General features: G+C 40.6%; 1 non-coding gene across 1 annotated transcript; it reads left to right on the plus strand.

The window, feature by feature from the left end:
- Window positions 1-6,845: 6,845 nt before the first annotated feature.
- LOC126945170 (U6 spliceosomal RNA) lies at window positions 6,846-6,949 on the plus strand. The gene has a single exon (XR_007722337.1). It is a non-coding gene; the product is annotated as a U6 spliceosomal RNA (small nuclear RNA).
- The last annotated feature ends 7,008 nt before the right edge of the window (window positions 6,950-13,957 follow it).

The following is a 13,957-nucleotide window of genomic DNA, read 5'->3' on the forward strand; positions in this document are numbered from 1 at the left end:
TTAAGCATTTTTACTATCTAATGTTATCTTCACTGTTGAATTAACATGTGTAACTCTTTTTTAAAATTTTAGTAGTTGCCTTAGACTTTACCATACACATCTTGTTTGATCAAAGTCTACTTTCAAATAATTATCTTCTGTTTCATGTCTACTATAAAGGTAATATATTCCCACTGCCAGCTCCTCACCCTTGTTCTATTGTTGCCCTATGTTTACTCTTACAAATGCTATAAATGCACAATACTTCTACTTTTGCTTTAGTTATTCTTTAGAGCAATTAAAAGTAATAAAACATGATTTTATGTTTACGTTTAGTCATTCCATTTCCAATGCTCTTAATTTCTTTCTCTGGATTCAAGTTTCTATCTTCTGTTATATTCCTTATGCCTGAAGAACTTTCTATAACATTTCTTATGGCATAGGTACACTGGCAATTAATTCTCTCAGGTTTTGTTGTTGTTTGTTTTGAGTCTGAGAAGTCTTTATTTCTCCCTTCTTTTTGAAAGATATTTTTGCTGGGTACAGAATTCTGAATTTACTGTTTTTTTTTTTATGTCAATCAGCAACAAAGACATTATTCCACTATCTTCTGGCTTGCATAGTTTCTGATGAGAAATATTCTGTCCTTCTTACCTTTGGTTTTTAACTTCTCTATGTACAGTGTGTCTGCTTTCATTGGCTGCCTTCAGAATGTTCTCATTGTCTCTGATTTTCAGCAGTTTGAATATGATATGCCTATGATGTGGGAGCTCTTTTGGGAGGGAGAATTTATTCTCCTTGGTGTTCTTTGGACATCTTGGAACTGTGATTCAGTATCTGTAATTCATTTTGGAAAATCCTTACATATTATTTCTTAATGTCTTTGCTTTCTGGAATGCCAATTACATGTAGGTTAGATCTTTTGTTATTGTCTCATATCTCTTGGATGCTCTGTTGTGTTTTTCCATCCACATTCCATTCTTCCACTTTTCTGGCAATCAATGCCACAACTGTCATAAGCTCGGTTTCCATAAGAGAGTCACAAATAATGACAAACATGTATTACACACTCATCATGTGCTGGTGGTGTAAATGTTGTTCTATAATTACTTAATTATCACAACAATTCTACTAGATAGACACATTTATTATCCCCATTTTTATGATAAGGATAAACTGAGACACAGAAAGATTAAGTAATTTGTCCAAAGATGCAGAAATAGAAAATGACAGAATTTGGCTTCTTAAACCATTATATTTTAACTACTTCAACAAATGGGAAGATAATTTTTAGGTAATATCTTTGTTTTTGGTCTCTATAATCCTTCAGTTATTACTGTTACCTCTCCAAGAAGTTTAAACTATTAATCAGCAAGTACATATTTAGCACCCATTATGTGCCCAGAATTGTTTTGTTTGCTATGGAGGTATAAACAAATATGGCAGGGCTATTTCCTTCAAGGAGTTCACATTCTCCAAAGGAAAGGCCCCACAAATCTAAAAATAAACATTATGGTACAGAGGAGTATCATTATTATTATCATAATGAGTTTTGAGACAAGATCTTGCTCTGTCACCCAGGCTGGAGTGCAGTGGTGCCATCATGGCTCATGCAGCCTTGCTCTCTCAGGCTGAAGTGATCCTTCTGCCTTAGCCTCCCACATAGTTGGGTCTACAGGCACAGATACAATTATTTCTTAATTTTTTTGTACAGACAGGGTCTCACTATGTTGCCCAGGCTGGTCTCAAATTTCTTGACTTAAGTGATCCTCCTGCCTCGGCCTCCCAAAGTGTTGGGATTACAGGTCTGAGCTACCACACCCAGCCAGTATCACTATTCAGAAAAAGGAAAGCTCAACTTTATCTGGATGCTTAGAAACCATGGAAAACATATTAAAAATAATGATGCTTATTCAACAGTTTGCTTAACTCTGGATTACCCATGCTGTATTTTCACTTCTCCCTTACCTCTTTTTTATGCTCTAATTTTTAGCTATTATACTGTTTATAAATACTTTTTCCACAGAACAAAATAAGAAAATTTTTAAGCTCAAAATGTGTGTATAAAAGTTTAAAGTGGAAAGAATCTCAAAATCTTGGTTATGGTGATGTGTGTGTGTGTGTGTGTGTGTGTGTGTGTGTGTGTGTGTGTATGCATATACACATATATCTCCCAATTATTTTCTTTCACCATGAAAATGTATTGAGAATTAACAGGTATTAACATTAGGTGTTCCCTAGTACATCTAGAATAACCATGATTATCAAAGATTTTATAAATGAAGTTTTATCTTTTAGATTGGCTAGCATGGCGTCTGACTCTTAATAGGCACCTAACAAACGTTTATCATTTCACTGACTGAATGAATGAAATTAAAGAATCTCTAAGGCATGTATTTTTGGTAAACAATAAAGAAAATCTTCATAAGTTTGTATTTTAATTTAAAAAGCAGATTTTCCTAATGCCGTGCACATCGACATATCCTAGGGAGAAGGTTGTATTTGATCCATTATCCTTACTTGGAAGCTCTACAGGATTAAAGGTCTGGATTCCTTCATAGTTGATGTCCATCTCTTCCCCAGTGCAGTACATGGTAGAGAGTAGATTCAATAAATATTTGCTGGATGGAAAAATGAACCATCTGACAGATTGAGGCAAAAATAATTCTTAATGCTATATAGCAACTTGTCTCAAGGGCAGATTCCAGACAAAACTAATAGTAGCAATAGAGACATTTTTCAGGAAAAGCTTGATAGTGTAGTGGTCAGACCATGTTTTGTGGAGCTAGCCAGACCTAGGACCTAGTCCCATCCGTGCCACTTACTAGCTAGCTTTGCAACCTCAGAAAAGTTTTTTAATCTCTCTAAGTCTCAATTTCCCAGTCATTAAATCTGGAGCAGTAATATTATTTCATATGCTTGTTGTGAGGATTAAAGAAAATATTCAACATCAAGAGTTTATCTTGTGACTAACTACAGAAGTACTTAACAAATGGTAAATATTATTGTTATGCAGAGATTTCAGGAGTTGAGGCAGAGGCCATTGAGATCTATAGAGAATCTTAACAAAAGTGAGGAAACCTAAAACAGATGTGCCTATCTGCTTCCTATATTTCTCTTTTCTTGCTTTAGGAATTTTGAATGACATTTGTTTGGCATATGGGTATGTGGAAACGGTGAGATGAGAAGAAGGTTAGAAATCCTTTCCACTTTTAGAGAAATGCCCTCTACCAAGGATGTATGCTCCAGAGCAACATAGGCCCACCCTATCTGCTGAGGATGAAAACAGCCAGAGACAATGGGATATGACACAGTAATGAGTTCTCATTTGTCAGGTGTCAGCTCGCTGATATGATCTAAGGATAAGGTGTTCAACAATTCTTAGAAATTGGTAATAACAATACCACTTACACAGCAGTGCCTCTTACAGTTTTCATAATACTTCCACATGGACTATCTGTTTTAATTTTCACCACAATGTTGTTAGAAGCCTGAAGTAAATATTATCATTCCCATTTTATAGATGAATAAACACATTCTGAGAAGTGAAATGACCATGCCCAAGGTCACTTAGCTACTCAGTAATTGACCTGGGGCTCAAACCTGGGTTGTCACTCTGGATTCATTATTTTTTTTCCAAAGCAGCCTGTTTGTTCTATGGAATCTGTCTATTTTCATTAGTGAGTGTGCACGTGTACATGCTAGACCCTCAAAAATTTGTGATTTATAAGGTAATTTTGTACTCAACTGCAGTAGCTAAAAGAAGAGTCCTGTTTTGTTTGTTTGTTTTGTTTTGTTTTGTTGTTGTTGTTGTTTTAAATTTTATGTCTCTTTTTGGCCCAACAGGGAGCAAAGTTTGTCATCGTGATACACTAGATCTTCGATGATATCAATAAGGAAACATCCACAGCCTTTGGTTAAAAGACTCTGAGACTTCAAGGACTGCTGACTGTCCAGAAGAGGCTGTGGTGGTTCAAGTGAGGCTTAAGGCTGTAGTTACACCAATCTGTCACTCCAGAAGAGTCCAAGGCTGCTGATCAGAGTGAACCTCAGAACAGATAGCAGTGGCACCTAGAGGGTATAACCTCAACAGCAGACGAGGTGTTGATGGATGATTCCTGATTATGGATTCCTCTTCATCTCTCTTAATTTATATTCCAAGCTGTTAACCTAGAATAAATCCTACCATATCTAATTAATGCACTAATCAAACTTTGTTTTGAATGGAAGGGGGGAAAATATGTTGATTACCCCTGCTAGAGGGATAGGAAATATGCCTAAAGCAGAATATCTTTCTCCATCATGAATAACATTAATCTCTGTAGTTCTCACAAGTGAATAATTATTATATAGTTTGCTTCCTAGTTGTATGGCTTGGTATTTATCCTTTATGAGTTTCCAGGTGACAATTTGTTTCAGGAAGAATTCTCTCCAGAAACAATTTTTTAAGATTATCGTTGAATTCCTTAATAAAGAGTTGAAAGCCAAACTCACACTAGGTTAAATGCAACAACAACCAATGGACAACAGACTGATCTCCAACTTCCTCAATTCTTTTTTTTTTTTTTTTTTTTTTTTTTTTGAGACAGGGTTTCACTCTGTCGACAAGGCTGGAGTGCAGTGGCTCAATCTTGGCTCACTGCAGCCTGAACCTCCCAGGCCCAAGCAATCCCGAGTAGCAGGGACTCAGGCATGCACCACCACACCTGGCTAATTTTTTGCATTTTTTGTAGAGAGAGGGTTTCGCCGTGTTGCCCAGGCTGGTCTTGAACTCCTGAGCTGAAGGTATTTGCCTGCCTCGGCCTCCCAAAGTACTGGGGTTACAGGTGTGAGCCACCGCACTTAATTGCCACCAGGATTGATTGGTAAGGCTATGGAAGAGTTGTTGTCCATTCCAAGTCTTCCCATTGAAGCAACAACCATGCCACAGCCTTATTCTATCCCATGGCTATCTTGTGCATCTCCAAGTGTGCCAGTATGAGGCCCTCAAACACATCCATACCCTCCGATGAGATAATGTTGGTCATGATAACCATGGGGATGTCACAGCCGCTGTTCCACACTCTAAATAATTCTCATTTTGTTCCAACAACAACAATTTGAAATGGGAAGAACCACCCCATTTTAGACATTTCAAAATGAGGGCTTGGATAGATTGTGTACCTTGTCCAAGGTCACACAACCAAATGGCAAGGTAGGGACTCAACCTAGTTCCATCTGCCTCCAGTCCAAAACCCAGGGCTGTCAACTGCCACCCTCATTATCTCTACTGAGATACTGGCTTCCCTGCGGTGGCTGTTGAGGCTGGAAAACACAGGCCTGAGAGAACTTTTAAATATGAAATGATAGCTCTTTGCCTACCGAGATCCTTATTTTTAAAAACCCAGAGGAAGATCATATTTATATATTTATTCAACATTCATGTATGATATTTAGATTTACAAAATGCTTTATAGTGTAACAGAATGGGCAGAAATTTTTACTCGGGCTTATAATTGTCTTTTCTTTCATATTCATTTATTCCTTTGATTTATATAATGTCTTCTCGCTTGGTCTTCTGAGATTATGTACAATGGTAACAAATCCAAAATAATATTAATAAAAGATTATTTTTTATCACTCACAGGGAAAACTGACTAGGGCCATGCGCGTCTCTGTTCTTTAGAAACGTTATGTGAGAGAACATAATACCATCCCCTGAATACTGTCTGTAATGCCGGCTATGCTTATTCATAGTGCTTTAAAAATAAATTTAACTCCTGTTCCTCATTTTGGATGTGTGTGTGTTGTTTACTTCCTTCTCTTCAGGCCGCTGGGGTGCTTCACATTTGGGATAATGAACTGCTGTGAGCATCACCTGAAGTCGCCAAACTGCTTTCTCCACTGATCATTGAGCACGAGTTCTCTGCAGAACGCGGGGTCCCTTTGCCGGCGAAGCTTTTCCCCAGTTGGTCACCACGTTGGTTCCTGTTTTTCATCTAGGCCTGAAATCAACAGGCACTGTCTCTGCAAAGCCTGCCCTGACCCCAGATCCAAAAGAACACTGCATTGCAATGTATCCTAGCATTTTCTTGTTTTTTTTCTTAGCATGCAATATTCTGTGTTAAGAATGCTAGAGTCCAGGCCGGGTGCAGTGGCTCATGTCTGTAATACCAGCACTTTGGGAGGCCAAGGCGGGCGAATCACCTGAGGTCAGGGGTTTGAGACCAGCCTGGCCAACATGGTGAAACCCTGTCTCTACTAAAAATACAAAAATTAGCCAGGCTTGGTGGTGCGCGCCTGTAGACCCAGCTACTTCGGAGGCAGAGGCAGGAGAATCACTTGAACCTGGGAGACGGAGGTTGCAGTGAGCCGAGATCATGCCACTGCACTCCAGCCTAGGTGAAAGAGTAAGATTCTGTCTCCAAAAAAAAAAAAAAAAGAATAAAAAAAAGAATGATAGAGTCCTTGGGTTTGGTGTGAATGAATAAATACAGATAGACAAGCTAATATTTTGTCATTTTTAAGTTGCTATGTTCTTCTTTAAAATGAATATTTTAGGCTGGGTGTGGTGGCTCATGCCTGTAATCCTAGCTCTTTGGGAGCCGAGTCGGGTGGATCACTTGAGTTCAGGAGTTTGAGACCAGCCTGGCCAACATGGCGAAACCCCATCTCTACTAAAAATACAAAAATTAGCCTAGCTTGGTGGTGTATGCCTGTAATCCTAGCTACTCAGGAGTCTGAGGCACAAGAATCCCTTGAACCTCAGAGGCAGAGGTTGCAGTGAGTCGAGATCACACCACTGCACTCCAGCCTGGATGACAGAGCAAGACTCTGTCTCAAAAATAAATTTAAAAAAATAAAATGAATATTTTAAAGAATCTCTTGTGCTCACTTCGGCAGCACATATACTAAAATTGGAACGATACAGAGATTAGCATGGCCCCTGCACAAGGATGACATGCAAATTCGTGAAGCATTCCATATTTTTAGTACCTGCTCTCAAACTGAAAAAAAAAAAAAAAAAAGAATCTCTTTAAGGTCAATTACTCTGAGGTTTTACGATGCACTCCCTGTCTTGGCAAGGCATCAGCTCTTGACTGCGGGGCACATGTAAAACATGGCTAGAGGGCTGGGCGCAGTGGCACAGGCCTGCAAGCCTAGCATTTTGAGAGGCTGTGGGAGGGAGGATAGCTTGAGCCCAGGAGTTCAAGACCAGCCTAGGGAATACAAGGAGACCCTACAAATAATAAACAAAAAATAGCCCAGTGTGGTGTCACATGCCTGTAGTTTCAAGATTCTGGAGGCTCAGGTGGGAGGATCGCTTTAGCCTGGGAGGTCGAGGCTGCAGTGAGTTGTGATGGTACCACTGTGCCCCAGCCTGGGCAACACAACAAGTAATACACAACACAGTATTAAAAAAAAAAATACAACAAAAGTCATGGCTAGACACAAGGGCTTCTGTTGGTCAATTTATGTATTTTAAATGACTGTGTGTGTAATCCACAGATTAAAACAGTTATTTTCATCATTAATTTTTTTTCTTTAGAAATGGTAATTAAGGTGCCTAATTAAACTGTGGTTTAGAAAGATCAGTGTAAAGGCCTGTACCAGGAGGAAGGCTTGGGGTCCAGCCAACTGGATATGTGTTTTCAACACAGGCGGCATATTGTTAATAATAATAACATAGGGTGGAGCAATGTAATTGCAGTTTTTGCCATTAAAAGTAATGGCAAAACCACAGTTACCTTTGTGGCAACCTAATACATTCCACTTACTAGGGCCAATCGAGTCAGAATCTTGTTGGGGGTGGGGTGCAGCCCAGGCAACAGCATTTTAAAAAATGTGCCAGGTGATCAGGTGTGCACCCAGGATGAGAGCCGCTGGATCCGAAGGCTCCTAGTGTCCACTCCTGAGAAAAGTGAGTGACCAGGGTGGCAGTTGTAGCCCCTGCTTTCCATGGCCTTCTAAGTTAGAGGACCTGACTCTCATCCAGCTCTGAACTTAGGGAAAGTTCAGGATCCCCCTTCCCACTGTCGGTGGTTTCTGGAACAAGACTTCCTATCTCAATATGGTGTCCGATGAGCCTGGCAGTGCCAGCAGGGCACCCTCTTCTCAGGCCCCACAGGGTTGCTGGTCTCCTGTCTAGATTTTCTGTTTGTTTTTTGGATGCCCTCCTGGACCCTCGGACCAAATCTCAGCCTGCTTGTCCAGTGTCTGGTCACTCTGGCTTAACTCCTGTAACCTCTTCTTCACAGAATCAAGACATTGTTCCTCGTGTCCAGAACCACCAGCTGGGATCCCGCTTCCATCAGATTAAGCCACACAGGATCACAGTGGAGTCTTCTTCCGGAATCTTCCCAGCCTCTAAACTCTTACTGCTCTCAAACCCCCTGACAGGTCAATCTCCTTGAACATAGGCCCTTCCATGAAGCTTTTAGCCACTTTTCTTATTCATAGAGAAATAAACTCCACCTCTTTAGCAAGAGGTCATGCAAAATCACATGTCAAGGGTCCTGAATAGAAGGGAGGAGTGAAAAATAAGGGCCAAGAATGCAATCAGTCAACCACTGGCAAATAAGGGAGATATTGATTAAGTATTTCTGGGAAAGAAGCAAAAATTGTAGGAACATAAGCTACACAGGGCATCTAATTTGATGTGAGGTGACAGTAAAGGTGCATCTGGTGACAAAATAACAATCATGTTGCCATGAAGCATCTGCAAGTTTGACAACTTAGATGTGACTTGAGAAGAGCATAGGAATTATTTAGAAAGGTTAATAATCAAAACTTCAGAAAGCCACTCACAAGCCTGAACCAGGGGAAAGAATGGGCCTGGATTAGATCCTGGCTGAGATTGGCGGGCCACATGCAAAGCTGCATCCTCCCAGGAAGGGAAGCCGGGGAGTCAGGGTTATGGCACCTGTAGTTGGGGTTACTGGACGCCTCCCTGGACTTGGGTGTACTGGGTACATTCTAGTCATCATTTTGCTACTCCACAGGAGCCTCAACTCTCTGAATTGCCTCTTCTTTAGGGACCTGGGTGGATTGACAACCCTGATCCTTTGAAATGTAAGCAGAAGTGTCATATAGCACTTCTTCATGGAAGCAATGAAAAGCCACTGATCTATTTTGATGCTCTTTTCTTCCCACAGTCAATTGTAAACCTCATGTTGGGATGGTGGCATCAAAAGAGGGCAGAACCTTGGGTCCCTGAGTGTCTAAAGTGAGCACAGCTACCTGCTAACTCGCAATGGACATGTAGCATGAAAGAGACGTAAACCTTTGTCCATGAATGTGTTCCTGTTACCTCTAGAATTTTAATTGACAGCCTGGTAAAGTAGAGAGAAGCATTGTGATGAGGATGATGATGAGGATGTCACTGAGAGCTGGGAAAGGTTTCTGCCACTACCTTCCTAGACTCATCTAAGTGGGCGGACTCCAGGGGATGGAGAATGGAAGGCAACAGATGTTTGTTGACTTCCTGCTCTGTATCAGGCACTGTGCTAGATACTGTACACACCATCAATATTTAGGACAGTATCGTCAGAGCAATTTGATTTTTATATTACAGTTGAGGACAAAGAACTCACAAGAGGTTAAATTACTTGCCTGAAACTCACAAATTTAGTACATGTCAGATCCACGACAAGAACTCAAGCCCATCTAACTTCAAAGCCTATGCTATTTTTCTGTAACATAAACATACAAGTAATGAGCTTTTAATCTTTTATAACTTGTTAGCATTTTCCTCCTAACCGTAATCCCTTTAGGATAAATTTGAGTTAGATCAATCTACTCTTCATAGCTATTGTTCTTAGAATTATTTTGCTCTTTCATTTCACCCAGATTTGTTTTCGCTGACCTTTGACACATGAGGTGCTACAAATCTGTGTGTTTGTTTCAACTTCAACCAAACACCCTCATGTTTGTTTTAAGTCAGAATATCATCACAGGATATCTGGAAATGCCTCCACTAAGGGTAAAGTTTTTTAAAATGTGAGATTTTTTCCTGTATGGTAAGGATGTTGCAGAGAACTAGAATGAGATGTGAGGCAACTGATGGTTTGTTTTGTTTTGTTTTTTTGCAAACAAAGGAGAATGAAAGCTGTCTCTTGTAGAGAGGATATTTTCAGCCGTCATCACTACGGACTCTTTGAAATGTACTACTTCAGAAAAGCCCCAGCGACTCCCCCTGGGCCTCACCCACCTGAGATGACATCACGACGCAAATCCAGGGCTCACTCTCTTCATACAGATGGAATGGTTCACTTGGCTTTTAGAGTGCAGACAAGCCGTTCGGTGGAGGGCATGCCTCAGCCTGCACTCTCTGACTCATGACATGACTTCTCCGTGGAGAGCCAGAATTTTTCTCAAGTGTAACAATATTAATTATCAAGTCACTTTAAAACACGTGTGATGTATGTGTGCATTTATTTCACAGGAATGGTATAAAGATTAAATACTTAATGAATCCATTTTTCATATCAAGGATATAGTTGCCCTATGCCTAAATGTATCTCTCCCTTCTGTTTCTCATGAGAAATATAGCTATCTTTATTATGTAATCAGTAATATATCATTCCTTCTAAGCAGGATCTAATTTTAGCAACATGATGAATGGCCCAGGAATGTATTCGACTGCCCTCTGCAGAAAGGAATATATATCAGACCTGCTCAGGTGTGTGTCATTTCTTTATATTGGGAGCTTTCAGCAGCCCAAGTGGCAGCGGGGTTTTTCTGACTGAAAGCCCCAAGTGCTGTCTCTTTTTGGGCTTGAGCAGACACTGCTAGGAAATGGCCATGTGTGACCAATACCTAGATTTGCCAGCTCAGCCAAAGAGGTATATGGTTCTCCTATGCCCGGGTTTATTGCACCAGCTAGAAAATGACCAATTGTCCAATTGCTTTTTATCTTCATTTATGTGCAAGATCTATTTGTGTAGGATCACACTCAAGTCCCCACTGCCTTCTTCCGTTTCTAAAAATTTGGTCTTTAAACAAAGATATTTCTTTAAAATGTGGGGGTCAGCTTGGGCGTGGTGGCTCACGCCTGTAATCCCATCACTTTGGGAGGCTGAGGTGGGCAGATCACCTGAAGTCAGGAGTTCCAGCCTGGCCAACATGGTGAAACCCTGTCTCTACTAAAAATACAAAAATTAACTGGGTGTGGTGGTATACACCTGTAATCCCAGCTACTTGGGAGGCTGAGTTAGGGCAATCACTTGAACCCAGGAGGCAGAGGTTGCAGTGAGCAGTGATTGTGCCACTGCACTGTAGTCTGGGTGACAGAGTAAGTGAGACTCCATCTCAAAAAAATAAATTAATTAATTAAATAGATAAATAAAATAAAATGTGGGAATCAGTCCAGTATGATTAGCACCATAAGGAATCAGGAATTTTGTCTCTCTTGAGCTTCCAAGGGAACAAAAATGTTCATTTTCTTTCATGCTATCTGTGAATTTTATAGCTGCTTCTGCACACTCATGGCACCCTATATCTCAATGACATCTTAATTTTAAAGCTATTTTGGGTTTGTTTTTTATTGATCTGTGGGAAAGTCAAGGCAGTACCTTATCTCCATTTTGCAGATATGAAAATTGAGACCCAGAGCGATTAAATGACTTATTCAACTTCTAGGATATGGCCTGGTAAGGGCTAAAATCTAAATCTCCATACCATCATCATCCTACTGTCTATGCTTAATTCTTAATGACATCTATGTAAGATGGAAAACAAAAGTTAGAGATGTTTGGTTTCTGCAGCTAGTGTATATGTACAACTCTGAAATTCGTTGTACAACTACTATATTTGTTGATTCTAAGATGTACTTTTTTCATATTAGTATGTCTGAAACAGAGATACTTTTTTTTTTTTTTTTTTGAGATGGAGTTTCACTCTTGTCACCCAGGCTGGAGTGCAATGGCATGCTCTCAACTCACTGCAACCTCTGCCTCCTGGGTTCAAGTCATTCTCCTGACTCAGCCTCCCAAGTAGCTGAAATTACAGGTGCCCACAACCACACCCAGCTACTTTTTGTATTTTTAGTAGAGACGGGGTTTCACCATGTTGGCCTGGCTGGTCTTGAACTTCTGACCTCAAGTGATCTGCCCGCCTCAGACTTCCAAAGTCCTGGGATTACATGCATAAGCTACTCTATCTGGCCTGAAACTGAGATACATCTTATAATCCATGGAGTATCATAATCTAACTGGAAGTGCTTTTTCTTTCTTAGCGATTGCAGTACATTGATTCTAAAGATGGCCTGGATCTTCACTCATATCCCAATGGCCTTTAGCGTGTCTCTTTGCAGCTCCTCCCATGAAACGATCAAGTCTATTTCCCTACACCTTAAAAGTGGGTTGGACTTATCTTTATTTATTCCTGGAGAGGACACTCTTGGTGTCCCACCCATCCTCCGTCCTCCTTGCCACTTTAGCCTACATGAATTCCAAATGCACCTGTGTTTCTTTGCCTGAGAACTCGCTCTGATTGCCAAAGCCTGATTTGTCTGCTCTGATGGTTTAAAAATAGGTTCACACTTTTTTTATATACTTCCCTCCCCTCTTCTTGAACGTGGGCCAAACTTTATGACTTGACTCACTTCTATCAAATAGAATGTGGTGGAAATGCCAGTGTGACTTTCAAGACTAGGCCATAAAAGTCCCTGTGGTCTCATGGTCTCTCTTGGATCACTCACTTTGGGGTCAGCATATGCCTTGTTGTGGGGACACTCAAGCAGTCAAATGGAGAAGTCGATACGGTGAGGAACTGAGGCCTCCAACTAACAGCCAGCACAGACCAGCCAGTCGTGCAAGTGAACCATCCTAGAAGCAGGTCCTCCAGCCTCAATCTAACCTTCAGATTACTAAATCCCTGCCCATTTCTTAAACGCAACCACATAAGGAACTTCAAGCTAGAACTCACCAGCTAAGCTATTCCAAATTTCTTGACCCTCGCAATCAGTATGAAATAATAAATATTTATTGTCATATTAAGCCACTAAATTTTGGGATAGTATGTTACACATTGGTATATAACTAAAACCATCTACATGACAGGCTGGAATGTTGGTGGGTTACCTACTGGAAGCACCTTCCACCAGTGACATACAATAGTTAGTATCAATATAATAGCTTCCTCACCTCTTGAGTAGGATAACCGAACATGTAGGGTTTCCCCAGGGTAATTATGTTCCAGTTTCTAGAACAGTAACTGGATTGATAACACCCTTTATTGGCCATTTTCCCTTCCCCGTCTAATTTTTTTTTTTACTTCTCTACTGATGTTTCTTCCATTTTCAATTTTTTTTTTTTTTTTTTTTTTTTTTTGAGATGGAGTCTCACTCTGTCACCCAGGCAGGAGTGCAGTGGCATGATCTCAGCTCACTGCAAGCTCTGCCTCCTGGGTTCACACCATTCTCCTGCCTCAGCCTCCCGAGTAGCTGGGTCTACAGGCACCTGCCACCATTCCTGGCTAATTTTTTTTGTATTTTTAGTAGAGACGAGGTTTCACTGTGTTAGCCAGGGTGGTCTCGATCTCCTGACCTGGTGATCCACCCACCTTGGCCTCCCAAAGTGCTAGGATTACAGGTGTGAGACATCACGCCCTGCCCCATCTTCAATATTAACAACTTACTCTCAAGTCCTCGTCTCAAAATCTCCTTTCGGGAAGTAGACAGCAAGAGGATGGGGAGAGGAAATGCAAACTAAGTAAGTTATATGTGATCAGTTGCCAAGTCCTGTGTAGTTTTTCATTTAAAATATTTTTCCATAGCTGAAGTTCAACAGTGCTAATCTGAGCTGATTAAAACAAACAAACAAACCCTCCCACTTCACACATATATAAATTTTGATAAAAATACCCTCTCCACCATTGTTAATGCAGTCTCAAACTGAAAACCAAGAAAGGGAAAGCCTCAAGTGCCAGATGCAAAGAGGATGCCCAAAGTTAGAGTGATCAGAGGGAGGTAAAATACAAATACTTACATGTGAACCAG

The sequence above is a fragment of the Macaca thibetana genome, chromosome 20 (assembly GCF_024542745.1).
Source record: "Macaca thibetana thibetana isolate TM-01 chromosome 20, ASM2454274v1, whole genome shotgun sequence".
In the NCBI taxonomy this organism is placed as follows: Eukaryota; Metazoa; Chordata; class Mammalia; order Primates; family Cercopithecidae; genus Macaca; species Macaca thibetana.